The sequence below is a fragment of the Myxine glutinosa genome, chromosome 11 (genome assembly GCF_964187855.1).
Source record: "Myxine glutinosa chromosome 11, kmMyxGlut1.1, whole genome shotgun sequence".
Classification (NCBI taxonomy): domain Eukaryota; kingdom Metazoa; phylum Chordata; class Myxini; order Myxiniformes; family Myxinidae; genus Myxine; species Myxine glutinosa.
This window is the reverse complement of record NC_136271.1, coordinates 77,123,359-77,136,651: the sequence shown is the minus strand read 5'-3', so window position 1 is coordinate 77,136,651 and position 13,293 is coordinate 77,123,359. Positions and strand designations below refer to the sequence as shown.

Here is a 13,293-nt window from a genome sequence, read left to right as displayed (position 1 = left end):
AGGGAGGGGGTGAGGGGAGGTGAGGGGGTGAGGGGAGGCGAGGGGGGAGGGGAGGGGGAGGGGATGGGAGGGGGTGAGGGGAGGTGAGGGGGGAGGGGAGGTGAGGGGGGAGGGTAGGGGGGGGGGGAGCGGAGGGGAGGGGGGAGGGGGGAGGTGAGGGGGGAGGGGTGAGGTGAGGGGGGGAGGGGTGAGGGGAGGGGGAGGGGAGGGGGAGGGGGAGGGGAGGGGGGAGTGGAGGGGGAGGGGGAGGGGAGGGGGGAGTGGGGGGGAAGGGGAGGGAGGGGGGGAGGGGGAGGGAGGGGGAGGGGGAGGGAGGAGGGGAGTGGGAGGGGGGAGGGGGGGCTTCACCCGGGTTGAATAAGAATAATACAAATATATGATGAAAAGAACATGTATATTTTAGAGCAATATCACAGTACATTTCCTACATGACGTTTTGTCAATTTTCAATTTCTCAAAACCTCTTGGTATACAACATTTCTGGTTTTCTTACTTGGTGCCAAGACATAAAGATCATAGATATATATATATAGATTGGCAGTGGGTCACGACAGGGCGAGATTTCCGGCCGCCATCTTGCCACAGGAAAGCTTTCAAGTTGCCATCTGTGGAATGCACTCGCGTCATCGTCATTTGCAAGTTATTGTTGATTAAATTGACTACAACTGGCGAACAAAGTATCAGGTTAGTGTCGTACATTGGATTAAAACACATTCAGTTGCCAGACTCTGATAATGTTGTAACTTTGGTGATATTTAACGCATCGTCTGCCTGTCTACACTAACACTGGTTCATAGTAGAATGTTAATTCTCTTAAATGTTCTGTCCATGAGGTACATGTACCTCCAAAATGCAGCTCTCATAAATCATTGAATAAAGATAGGAGATTCTGGGGCACATTTGGGACTATCCATGACTCATGAGGAAACTTGGCCATGTTCAGGAATTCTCATGGGGTTAGAATTCTCGACCGAGATCTTCAACACCAAGGGGTTGACTTATCCTGTATTCAATATTATTGCCAAGCAGTCAAAGGTAGGCCTATTATATTTATATAAGCATTATAAATATAAGCATTAACTTTTACATTGTGCTTGTTCTTTCTTCAAATATAGGAGGGAGTAGCCTAGGCTACAGTTAAGATGCCCAGGCAGTGTGCACATGCAAGATGCCGAAATATACAGAGGAAGGGGAATGGTCTGACATTTCATCTGTAAGTTGAATACCACAATATCTCTTCTAAATATATGACATGTATATCTCTTACTTGTGTTTACAGGGTAGTAGACCTAATAAAATCTGCAGGTTTGAGGTCTGCTTTCCATGCAGCTCAATCAGATTGAATTTAAACAATTAGCTATCTTATTTTCAGCTTCCCCACCAGTGAAGGGCATGAAGAAAGAAGAAGGAAATGGTGTATTCATATGAAACGGGTAGAGGGGTGGAAGCCAAAGCCCTGGGATGTCGTGTGCAGCCAACACTTTTTACCTGTGGACTTCGATCTTACAGGCCAAACCAAAAGACTACGTCATGATGCAGTCCCATCAAAGTTTGACTTACCAGAGCACTTGCAAAAAGTATGTTCGTGTTGTTTGTGATCTTTTCTAAACGAACTAAAACCTTCATACTTTAATATTTGGACAGTGTGTAAAATGTGTGGGAACTATATGTAATAGTACGCGGCGGCGGACTCTTTTTTGACTCTAACTTTAAGACAGATAAAGTAACTGCATGTTTTATTCTGTGGTATACTTTACATTGACAATATGTGGCTGATGTTTGCTTTTCAGCATGAGAAGAAACGTCAAACGCAAACTTGAAAGAGGGCATTGGAGGAGCGCCAGGACGACCATCAGGCTCGCATGCATGAATCCAATACTAAAAGCCTCGACAGTGGACATGTACATTCAAGTATACCTGATGTATGTATATTGGAATTAGTAGCTTAAAATGCTAGCATTGATTGATTTTTATATAAAAATTAGTCATGTACTACAGGTAATTTACATAGTCCTAGTGAAAAATCATCATTTTTTTGGGGCATATTTGTCTGGTGATATTCTGCTCATGCATATTATTTGTGCTGTGATGTTGTAGTTCCATAGCTATGCAGCGCCCGACGAAGCTGTGGGAAAAGTCAAGTTGAGGAGGACAGAGGATCGAGTGGCTGACTTAGAGCTGCAGCTGAAAAACACAAAGGCCAGAGAGAAAAGATGTAAGAGCACGTTATCATCCATAGAGGATGAGTTGAAGGAACACAACCTCATGACAGCAGAACTAGAAGAAAAGCTCCAGGCGTACCGTGGTAGGACTTATTCATCGTATTGGTTACATTACGTAGATATATATGCCACTGGCATCTGAATGAAGTTCATTCTGTCAAACAACAAATATCATTCTGATAATCTGATTATCGGTACAACTACATCATTTTGTGTTCAATAACCATACTTTTGGTCTAAACATTACTTTCTAAAAGATTTTCATACATGAGCAATGTTTTATGTTATATATTTCGTTTCAGACTTTCCCATGGATCTATTTTAAAAACCAAAGGGAAGTGAGGCATACACAGCAGAACAGAGAAGGTTTTCTCTGACCTTACATCTGTACGGACCTAAGGCATACGAGTACCTTCGCAGCAAACTTAATATGCCTTCAACCAGGACACTGAGAATGTAAGTTGTCACAAACATGGATGTATTATATTGTTACGGACGCGGTTTAGATGTTATTTACCGAGCGGTGGTATTGCCGCGACCGAACAGTTATTCCCCGACTAGACCCCGATTCCACCCAGACGTTGACCAAATCGCGCTATGCCAAATCAATGATGGAAAGGACGTGACGACTGGGAAAGAGGAAACGACGCAAGGGGTACAGTTCTCAAGACCTCCGGAGGAGGGTATAATTACAGTGGTGGAGAAAAGGGGGTAGATTACACGGCAGAGTGAGGTAAAAGACACAGAAGAGATGGGCACTTAAATACAATCTTATCTATTCCCGGACAGACCACAGACAAACGGAACAAGGCTGACTTACACAGGGATTGATGGCAGGGAGGGACAGGTAGTTCGATGGCACAAGGTGCACCTTGGCTCGGGGACAGGATAAAGCACGGTCCAGTCCAGAAGATGCGGGGAGGCCTCACAGCGCTCGGAGGGTACGTCTTGCTTGCTCCAAGCTCAGCGCGCATCTGACGTCACCTCCCTCTCCCTGCGCATGCTCAGCGGGGAGTGACACGCCCTCGGCTGGTTGGCTCCGCCCCACTGGGGCCGGTCCGCCGCTTCCATTGGGTGCGGGGGTTACCGGGCTCCGCCCTTGACGAGGAGCTGACAGGGAGCCCCTATTTGGTAACCCCGTCGAGCACATGTTCGATGGCGGCTCGTTGGGGAGGCCTGGTGCCCTCCCAACACCCCCTACCAACCAAGCCGGAGTGAGGACGCGCACTCCCCGCGCCCGCCGCTGCCGTTGCTGTTGTTGTTGTTGCTGAACCGTGAGGAAGAGCTGCGGGGAGGTATTGGGAGGTCCTAAACTTCCTAACGGTGCCATACAATCACATTCTGGTGCAACGAAGGGTCAGAATTAATGGAAACGAGTCCTTAACTGACATAGACTAAGAATAACTAGCAAGATGTCCTATAGTTGTCTTACATGAGATGCGGTGAACCTGGGCACGACATTTAATGGGGGAAATAGGGGGAGGTCGGGTCTACAGAGTGTTGTTTACAGAAAATGGGACTAGGGAATGGGGGATTGGGGATAGTTGGGAAGTATTGAGGAAATAGGGGAATATTTACAAGCGGATATGGATGGATGCAAATCCCATATCCGCAACATTGCACCCTTCTCTACCTCGGGGCGTCCCGACCCGATAAATTTTTACCTACTTTAGTGTGGCACTCAGATGTAGTTCCCTCTACTATTAACTCAACCCTGAGTGCGACAGTTTTACAGATGTTCACAAATGAGTAAATATGTCCCCCTGCGACGTTGCACCCTTCTCCTAACAGAAACACACCCACAGGATAACCGAATCGTGGAAAGCATCCTCAAACTAAACATACAGCCGGTAGGGAGCATTATTTATACAACACTGATATTTACACTACGATCCAGGACCTGTTCTTTGAGGAACACATGCAGATGTTATGCATAGGGAGAGCATGCATGCCAGCATCGATACACCAACCCACGAGTGCCCTGTGGCCCTACGGCCTTTAATAATGTGCAGAGCACCCCGTCCAAGCACCAAAAGCACCACCCCATTACGCACAGTCAGCACCATCCGGTGCACCAATAAAGTGTTCATAAAAATGCACAATTAAGTGTCCATGGTCACCGGCGGTGTCGCAGCCGGCCGATGTTCTGCCGCTGGTCTTGCCTTCATGGAGTGCACTTGGCCTTCTGGCTTCTTTAGAAATAAAGAAAGGTGCCAACCGCGTCCATTTCTTAATTGTGGCCGTCAGGGGGCCAACTAAAAGTGGTTCACCTGTATGGCATAGGTGCCACGTTGACCCAGAGGTCCATCCACGGGTGGTGCTTGACCGCAAAAGAACTGCGGTCCATTGTGGGCGGCCACAAAAATTGCGGTCCATATGGTGTATCGATCCAGGCAGCAAGGAGCGGAAGTACAGGCCCACAACTGCGGAGCCAGCACCTCTCTCTCCTCTCTCTCTGCCCCAAAGCCAGATCCTCAGAGGTGGGAGACAAAAGAAGACAAGTGAGTAAGGTGGTAGGGGCGCCAAAGTGCACGCAATACAAGGTAATGCACACTGGGGGCACATGGGAACCAGGTGAGACAGGTACGTTCCTACCGTACGCCCCCCCCCCCACCAGGTAACCTACATTGCCCCTCCCTTACCCCTTACTGTATCCACAAAACACAACACTACCCATAAACATCTACTTTACACATCAACAACGTCCCTACTGTCTTCCCCGTTCCTCCCATAAACCAAATTCGTCTTCTCTCCCTCCTAACCAATCAAATTTGCCATTTCCAACTCTCATCAAAATCTGCCATCTCCAACTCAACATCAAAATCTGCCATCACCAATTCATCATCAGTCCCTCCTAAGGAGGGAGAGATGGAATCACCCCAATGTCTTATCCACGTCGTGATGCGTCTCACAAATCCAAACAGCAATTCTCATTTCCTGCAACACAAAACAAAGAAAACACAGGTGTGGAGTCATCATCATCACCTCAGGTAAGTGGCTGCGTATGGTGCGACAGGTTCATCAATCCTAACTATTTCCTAAATGACTTTAACAACTTTACCTTACCCGGGGTCTTTCTCCTGCCAAACCATTGGCCCATTTACACTATGGGTTCTACAAACCAATTCCCATTGACCAAACTGTGGTGCTTCTCAAGTTGGGGTCTCACTCCCCCGATTCATCACTCGGTGCCCCCGCACAGTTTCGGTGGCTGGGTCGTGTGACGCTCCTAGCTGGTCCGCCCACCTGCACACCTCCACCACTGTTGTTGCCTACCGAGCTCACCTGCTCCTCACCCTAACCTAACTAACTGGGGAAGGCCCTCTCGCACTCTCACCCCCTCAGTGCCCTCTCTGGCACGGGCTGCCCGATCCACACCCGGGATCCTCAGGCACCCACTGACACTAACGGCTCCCAGAGCCCACCTGCGGCCTCACCTGGCCGACATCTAACAGTGGCGGAGTGCCCAACCATTCACACTCATACTAACAGGCCACACGACCAGCCAATTTCACCACACCAATGCACCCATCCACAATAACATTCTGCAACCGCACCACAAATGCCAATATCCAACCACAATTTACCTATACCTTCTAACTATTCTTTAACCTACCCTCCCCGGGTACTCGTGAAAAGGGGTCCACTCTTCCCCCATCCACACCTTCGCACCATGCACACCACTCCGTACCACTTACTCTAACTCTCTCCACAGCACTCATTCTCTGCTCCATATATTCCACACACCTGTACTTGCACACCTGTGCTCTCATACTTGGTGCTGCCTGCACCCTTCTCTCCCCCAAGCGCATTCGCGCTGATCCACAACACTCACTACTCAGCATGACACTCATCCGCAATGCTCTCTCATTCATCACTTGTACACTCGCACACACCTCGGAGCATTGCCTCACCGATGCCTCATTTGAAGCTGCTCACCAGCACTTCCATTCACACTGCATCATCTGAACTACCTGTTACCCTGCTAACTTAGTGCTCCCCATCTTCCCTTTAAACTAAGCACATACCACGTCATTATCATCCACACTAATCTACCTGCGTCCCCACTACAGGTATCCTTGTCACTAACTAACCTTAACGTCACCTAAGGTCATCTTCTAGGGCCCTACACACAATATCCTAACCCACCCGGGCTAGTTTTCACTGCCATACACCCCATAATCTATAGCGCATTTGCCCCAGTTTGTGAGGGATGACAGAGTTGCCATCCCACCACATCGGGCATCTCCCACTACCAATTTTGCACATCAAATTTCAACAAATCAAAAATTTGCCAATCACTACCCATCATCTGCCAATCATTACTGCCAATCCTTTGCCAATCATCAAATTTTGTTTTTCTAATTTCGGGGCCAAAACACTATCCTCGTCATTACAGTCTACTTACTAGATCCTCTCGGTGCGCCAATTTACTTCTAAAGCTCGGCTTCGTACAGCCAAGCCATGAATGCGGGTTGTTTGGTGCCAGCGGCTGGATACGTCCCGCATTCGGTGCAGGGAGGGAGGTTTACCCGGGCCGAGGTCCCACGCACCATCTCGGCACGGAGCCATCCCATGGCCCGATCTCGACCTGCCGGAATGCCTCAACAAAAAGTGGTCGCCATGACGACCCTTCCTATCGGGCTGCCCGCTCCGCCTAGTGGAGCACGGACGCGGCCGTTCAAAGCGAGGCCCAGCGTGGATCGCGTACGGCGGTCCTTTCGAACCCGCCGTGGCTCGGATCCCCGCTGGTTCTCGCGGCACGCGAAGCCCGGCACGCACCGAGGGCCCGATTCGGCTATAAGTCGCTCTAACCGCTAACCCGGTTACCGTCGATGCCTCACCTGCATGCTTACATGCATACGCTACCCCTTTCTTGCTCATACATCCAGCCGTTTCCCTGCTCTTGGTCATTCCACCTTCTCTTACACACCTAGGTACACTCATTCCACTCACAGACTTGGTCACACACCTGACCACCGAACACCTTGGCACACATTCGTCGCTCGCACACCTCACCAACACACCTCTTCGCGCCCCCTCCTCGGTCACCTCCTCTGTGACGATCACAGGTGTGCTCTCACTCGCACACCCAACCACGTGCCTCACTACCAATTCCAGCGTGCATTCCCACACACGCTCTACCATTCCAGGTGTGCTTCCTTTCTCACCTGTCACAACCAACTCACGCTCCGTGTCACTCTTACTACTCTCACCTCCACTCTTGACAGCGCACTCACCCTTACTCTCGACAGCGCACTCTTTCCTCATGCACCCGTCCATTACACACCTTTCTCGCGCACACTCTCCTGTTACACCCTCTGTAACACTCACCACAGGTGTACACTCTTCCTTACTTTTGACAGCGCACTCTTTCCCCATGCACCCGTCCGTTACACACCTTGCTCGCGCATCCTCTCCCGTTACATCCTCTGTAACACTCACCACAGGCGTGCATTCTTCCGTTACATCCTCTGTAACACTCCCCACTACGCGCTTCCATGTGCTCCCTCACACACGCGCTACGACCGACTCACTCTCGACAGCACCCTCACTCCTTGGCGTGCACTTTTTCCTCACACACACCAGAGTCGGACTTTCTCGCACACCTCCTTTTTCGCACACCAGACCTGTCGCACACTTCACCAACGGCCTCTCACGAACACCCGGGTCAATCTCGACCCCCAAGCTCATTAAATCACCTGGCGCATCATACGCACGACCATATTGGTCACCACTTACACCGGGTCCTCTTTCTCTTCGCTTTTCCTCCATCACCTGCGAATCCCTCATCCGGTTAATGAGCACATCATCACGATCCGAACACAGACTTTGGACCAATTCTTTTACTTCCTCCTTTATCTCTTTCTTATCCTCTCTCCATCGCTTCTTAATTTCGCTCACCCCTTCTTCCACTTCTTCTAATTTCTGCTTCACCTCCTTCATCTTCTCGTGCGCCCCCTTAAGTTCTTCCTCTAACTCCACCTTATTTTTTTCTATGTGCTCCCGCACCTCCCGCTCTTTAACCTCCATCACCTCTACCACCTTGTTCATTTCCCTCGTCAGGTCCTCATGTACCGTCTGACACTCTTTTTTAATTACTCCTACGTCCTTTTTCATCTCCTTCTGTTTTGATTTTAAACCCTCTATTACCGCTGTGTTCTTCTTTACCTGGTCCCCCAACTCCTTTTGTCCCACTGTCAGTTGTTCTACTCCCAGCGTCAACTCCTCTATACCACCTTGCAATTTTACAGTCCCCTTTCTCACCTCCTTCTCCATGCGCTCCTCACAGTGCCTCACCTCCTCGCGCACTCCTCCGACCTCCTCACTCACACCTCTTCTGATCTCCTCTCCCATCACTTGCATCTCCTGCCCAGATGCCACCCTCATCTGCTCCATTTCCTCCCTGTGAGCATCCAATTTAGTTTCTACCCCCATTCTGACCCCCTCTATCTGCTGCCCCATTTGTTTAACTTCCCTTTCCGCTTGGTCCCTCATGTCCCTCAATTTGCCTTCCATACTGTTTTCTAACCCCTCTAACCCCTTTTTCATCCCTTCCATTTGATTCTCTTGAGCGGCCATTCTGTTTTCTACCCCCGTTAACCCATGTTTCACCCCTTCTATTTGATTCTCTTGAGCGGCCATTCTGTTTTCTACCCCCGTTAACCCCTCCTGTATTTCCCCTAATCTATTGTCTAATCCCTCTATTCTACTCCCTAACCCTCCGATCTGGGCCCCCATGTCCTCCCTCAATTTCTCGCTATTGGACCCCATTACCCCCATTTGCTCACTCTGAGCCTCTATACTGTTTTTCAAACCTCCAATTTGGTCTCCCATTTGTCCCATAAGGGCCCTCATTTGCAGGAAAAAAGGTTCGAATCCACCAGTGGCGCTGCTACGGTCGCGGGCGCGGTCGCCGTAGCCATGTGCGAGGCGCCATTTTGCGCGCCCGTAACCTCGTGCGCAAGGACGCCATTTTGCGAACCTGCCGCCCTCACTGCTTCGCTCTCATCATGTCCCTCAATTTGGTCCTGGATCGACCCTGCCTCACTCTCCTCTACCGGAACCCAGCCGTCTTGATCTCCCATAGCGCGACTTTCAAAATTCGGGTTTTTGTAAAACAAAATCAAATTTCGGTGCTTTATAATTTTGACCAAATTTTTTCCTAGATGTTTTTTTTAAAATTTGGTTCGGGCCTCGAATCCCACTCCTCGACACCAATTGTTACGGACGCGGTTTAGATGTTATTTACCGAGCGGTGGTATTGCCGCGACCGAACAGTTATTCCCCGACTAGACCCCGATTCCACCCAGACGTTGACCAAATCGCGCTATGCCAAATCAATGATGGAAAGGACGCGACGACTGGGAAAGAGGAAACGCCGCAAGGGGTACAGTTCTCAAGACCTCCGGAGGAGGGTATAATTACAGTGGTGTAGAAAAGGGGGTAGATTACACGGCAGAGTGAGGTAAAAGACACAGAAGAGATGGACAGACCACAGACAAACGGAACAAGGCTGACTTACACAGGGATTGGTGGCAGGGAGGGACAGGTAGTTCGATGGCACAAGGTGCACCTTGGCTCGGGGACAGGATAAAGCACGGTCCAGTCCAGAAGATGCGGGGAGGCCTCACAGCGCTCGGAGGGTACGTCTTGCTTGCTCCAAGCTCAGCGCGCATCTGACGTCACCTCCCTCTCCCTGCGCATGCTCAGCGGGGAGTGAGACGCCCTCGGCTGGTTGGCTCCGCCCCACTGGGGCCGGTCCGCCGCTTCCATTGGGTGCGGGGGTTACCGGGCTCCGCCCTTGACGAGGAGCTGACAGGGAGCCCCTATTTGGTAACCCCGTCGAGCACATGTTCGATGGCGGCTCGTTGGGGGAGGCCTGGTGCCCTCCCAACACCCCCTACCAACCAAGCCGGAGTGAGGACGCGCACTCCCCGCGCCCGCCGCTGCCGTTGCTGTTGTTGTTGTTGTTGTTGCTGAACCGTGAGGAAGAGCTGCAGGGAGGTATTGGGAGGTCCTAAACTTCCTAACGGTGCCATACAATCACATTCTGGTGCAACGAAGGGTCAGAATTAATGGAAACGAGTCCTTAACTGACATAGACTAAGAATAACTAGCAAGATGTCCTATAGTTGTCTTACATGAGATGCGGTGAACCTGGGCACGACATTTAATGGGGGAAATAGGGGGAGGTCGGGTCTACAGAGTGTTGTTTACAGAAAATGGGACTAGGGAATGGGGGATTGGGGATAGTTGGGAAGTATTGAGGAAATAGGGGAATATTTACAAGCGGATATGGATGGATGCAAATCCCATATCCGCAACAATATTTAATTTGTTTGACATGTGTCAACTACATTTTGAACTCATTAAGTTCTCCTTTTCTCCTTTGTTCTCCGATTCGATGCCTCAGGATTATTCTCAGTCCTACCACCTGCTCAGGCTGAAGAACAATGGTGGTCTTATGATCCCATCACCAGGTGTGGTGAAGGTCTTGCACACTGCTGAGAAGGCCATCCAGAGCCTTATGGATGTGCACACAGTCAAACTCTGTCCATTTCAGCAGGTTCTACTATGTGTGAAGGAAATGACAGCTTCAGAAGAACTCTTTGATATGGGCAATTGTCGTGGAAGTGTTGTGAGACTCAAGACTCCAATGATGTCACAGGTTTACAAAGTTCCAGACTTTATTAACTGGTTGTTCACTTCATTCCAATACCAAATAACTACCGTTTAACTCAATGGACCAGGTAACTCTATCCTGATAGTCCCTCTTTCGTGGCCAATGTCTTCTCCGCAGCGCCGTACTCATGGTACTCGTTCATTCCGTCGGGCAGGGCTTCTGAGGATGAGTGCTCCTTGACTCAAAGTCTCTTCTGTTTATATGGGCAAACTTCAGTTAATCCTCTGTGCGCTGAAATCGTAATCCCTTCTCCGCAGCAATGTTACTCAGTCATCCTGCTCGCCTTCCTGGCACCAACTCGCTCCTCCCTGCTGGGAATTTGCTTCATCCTCTTTGCATCCCGATGAAAGACAATAGTACGGGCTTGGGAATGTGTGTTAGCCCGGGGTCGTGCTAAAGCTACACAACAGGACTCCCAGCTTCGACAGGGCGAGATGCATTCCTGACATTCTTACGACCACCTGCTCGTACCTTGGTTCGTTACCAGTTCCAACCAATGAGTTACACTGAGTTACACTTCCACAATTCCCTCATCTTTTTGTTTTTTGTTTATATTAACCATTAATCTAAACATCAATATAAGTAAACAATCAATCACTACAAGTAAACATCAATACAATTTCCTTAGGCATACACCGTCATCCTGCAAGACTCTGATCACAAAACATTTCGTTGGTCATTGACTCCTTCCATATTGTTAATTCAATCTATTTCATTTGCATCACAAATATCTTTGTAAAACAACACTTCACCATCACCAAGATACAACAATTTTGCTTCACCATTTTCAAGTTTTTAAGGCATCTGCAACATCTGGCAAAAACGTTTCCCTCCAAACAAACGTTGATTCTTTGTTTGAAAGGAAGGGCTGATCACTTGTGTTTGAATTCAGGTATGAAACATTTTCTTCTGTCTTTATAAACACCTGCACTACTTCGTGTAGGATTTCGCTGTTGTGGTAATGGTGCGGAGTCATAGACTGACCCTGCTCTCCATGTAGCATTCTTGCCACTCTTGCTGTGAACCATAATGATTCCTTGAACAAGGCCTTCGCCCAGTTGTAGTCGACTTGCCTCCTCCCTCATTATGAGTGGGCAGCAAGTTTTGGTGTAATGTTGATTGGCCAGCAAGATGTGGAACAGGGATGCCGGATGCATCCACAATGATGTTGGGACCATGGTGTTCAGGTCATTCATGGTCCATACCAGGAGCAACCAGCAGAATCGTGCACAGCTGTTGTGACAAGGGCACAGCCGTTTTTTGCAGCTACATGCTGGTTCCCCGGACGTTGGTGAAGTAATAACATATGTCCCCGCATTTCACAGAGGTTGCAGGTAAAATGTCGTTGTCCTGCAACTTCTGATGTGATGAATGTTCGAAGCCTTCGAACAAGAGTAAGTGATCGCCTTTCTTTCATATGTTGCAGTGTGATCCAGGCAAATGGTCACATACATTTCCTTGGTGAAGGTAAGCATCCATCTCCAAGTTACACGGGAGAATGTCTTCATCATTCTTTGAGAAAGAGGGTGTATGCCACGATTAACTTCATTTTTTTAGCCACAAATTTTCTTTCTCGAACGTCTTCCCAATTCCGTTAGCACCCCCTTCAAATGTGATCTCGTCTTATCCTTATGCTCAGTCACATCTGAATCTGCTTTCCACACACACTGAATCAGATAGGGTACATCTTACCATGAAATCAGCATAATTATGTATATCTTCCGACAGTTTCACATTCAACAATTTGTTGTTTTCCCTTACAACATTCAAAAAGTTATATTCATTTATATGCGTCACACAAGTAATATTCAATCAGGTATGTATTTGACTACTAAACTAAGAATAGCATCCACAATTGCTTTCAGGTTAATATAGTTCAAAATTAACTCGCGCAGGTATTTTAGCACTACTCTAAGAAAATAAATTGTATATGATTACAATCACAAACAGGAATATCTAATTCCCACCAAAAATTTTCCCAAACCAACAAATTAAGCATAATGTATTATTACCATAATTCCTCCCCACTTTTCCTTTTCCCCCTTTTTTTTTTTTTTTTTTTTTTTAACAGTGTGTCACTCGTGGTGATATGAGTTCACTGATCTTGTAATTGACACAACTCATAACATTGTCGTTATGCCATTATCTTAATTCTACTGTATTCATTTGCAACATCACTTGATTTAATCTTTTAATCTCAGTATTTATGTCGCCATAAAAGTCTTCCTCTTGTGGTTCCACATTTCTTTCCTCATTTGTCACTTCATGCGTTATCATCGTGTTGTTGGTTACCTTATTCAAACACACCGTCACTAAGGCTTTCAAGCAAGCCACCACTAAAACAATTGCCAATATAACTACTAAACCAACAAACAAGTCTGCTAC

General features: G+C 48.3%; 1 long non-coding RNA gene across 2 annotated transcripts; it reads left to right on the top strand.

The window, feature by feature from the left end:
* Positions 1-546: 546 nt before the first annotated feature.
* On the top strand, positions 547-1,816 carry LOC137436240 (uncharacterized). 2 transcript variants are annotated; one of them, XR_010986212.2, is made up of 4 exons: positions 550-684; positions 1,116-1,213; positions 1,373-1,577; positions 1,791-1,816. It is a non-coding gene; the product is annotated as an uncharacterized LOC137436240 (long non-coding RNA). The 2 variants fall into 2 exon arrangements; XR_013620901.1 differs by having other exon boundaries at positions 547-1,213.
* Positions 1,817-13,293: the final 11,477 nt, after the last annotated feature.